The 1,504-nt window shown below is 47.9% G+C and overlaps 1 protein-coding gene across 12 annotated transcripts in view; it reads right to left on the bottom strand.

Annotated features, from left to right (window-relative positions):
* Nucleotides 1–1,504, bottom strand: part of LOC117167986 (rRNA N6-adenosine-methyltransferase ZCCHC4) — a 223,859-nt gene that overhangs the window by 52,354 nt on the left and 170,001 nt on the right. The window lies entirely within an intron of this gene.

Here is a 1,504-nt window from a genome sequence, read left to right as displayed (position 1 = left end):
CCTGTTGTGAAGACATTCAAGACTCAATATTCCGCGACCCCCTTGACGGCGTGAGATGTACAGTCGCGGAACGAAAGACTTAAGATGCATGCTTTTGTTCATATGCATAACCTTTCCAGTCCTGTCTGAAACGTGACCTTGTTCGTTGTCACACGCTTTTTTCCAGATGAGATAGTAAATCTGGTTTTCTAAAGCGGCATCAATCTCTATATAAACCTAACTATTAGCGGATGAACCTTTAAGATTTCCAAAAGACAGATGATAAGTCTATGGGAGGCCGAATCGAAAGCTTTCCGATAATCAATCCAGGCCATCGATAGGTCACTTTCGAACCTTGGCGGTAAAATTCCTGCCAGATGTAATTTAGTCAACCATACACTGAATGCGGGACGCGTACTGGCTTGTCCAGCCTATCTTTATGGCAAGGTGATGCATTCGTCATTTGGTCTCATGATCGACCGTTGGTTTTGTTTTACGGTTCGCATCGGCCAAAGCTCTCGCTGCATTATACACACAATAACTGATAGCCCAGAGCTCGGATTCCCCGGAAAAATGTCTACGAAGCTCGTCATCCATTTCAGCCAGATCTTTAGGCTTGAGAGAAACCTTGGTGTTGATGTTTCTCCGGGTCATAAAGCATCGCTCTTCCTCTATTGGATGCCTGCCCTTCTCTTTCTCTGTTGCCGGCTTCTTCTAGCTGTGGTAGAGTAGGCGTTCCGCTTAAATAGCCCCTTTTTCGGAGTAGTTCAGCATGGATTCGCAGACCTTGCTGCGAAAAGTGCAATAACTCCGGGTGTTTCTTGCACCACAGAGCATGCAGCCGTGCCATGTAACCCCGTTCAGGGGCCAGACCTGCATCGTAGCACTCTAGCAAATCGTGATTCAGTCGCTTCGTCCACCTAAAGGTGGCGAGATCCAGTCGATCCATTGCATTGAATCCATTTTCATTGTATTCCCTAGCTCTAGAGTCGTCGGCATTGGTCGCCGACCCATTGCCGGGAGCCCTGTGCATTCTGTTGTTTTGAACCGCACTTACTACAACCATGTTTGGTCTTGTCATTGTTGTTCCCACGAGAAGCTAGGGAAAGGGGTTCGTCCATCCTTGTAGAGCCCTGCATGCAAGGATAAGGCTGCGTACTTTGAGAGGTCGCCTGGTATCCCAAAGTCACGGTTCTAGACACCTCACCCAAGTGCCATTCAGCTTTCGGCACGGTTTTTACACCTCCGCTTGAGGGTTACTTCCTTCGGGACCACCCGTGGACAATTGTCCACGACTGCCTATTTATTTTTGTAACCATATTCAGCAAAAGCCCTTGATACAGGGTCCCTCTATCCGCAACCCGAGGACGCGTTCGGTGGCTTTGTCATAGGCTCTTCGGTTTGATTCTAGAGGAATCAAAACCGAACCGAATATATATATATACGTTAAACGGTGTTTGCTGGGTCGCCGAGACAGTACGATTTTGCCTAATGGGTTCAACAGAGGACAGTCTCCTGAGGTGTT

The sequence above is a fragment of the Belonocnema kinseyi genome, chromosome 2, assembly GCF_010883055.1.
Source record: "Belonocnema kinseyi isolate 2016_QV_RU_SX_M_011 chromosome 2, B_treatae_v1, whole genome shotgun sequence".
NCBI classification, from domain to species: domain Eukaryota; kingdom Metazoa; phylum Arthropoda; class Insecta; order Hymenoptera; family Cynipidae; genus Belonocnema; species Belonocnema kinseyi.
Note: the sequence above shows the minus strand (reverse complement) of the source record. Positions and strands in the feature narration are given on the sequence as shown.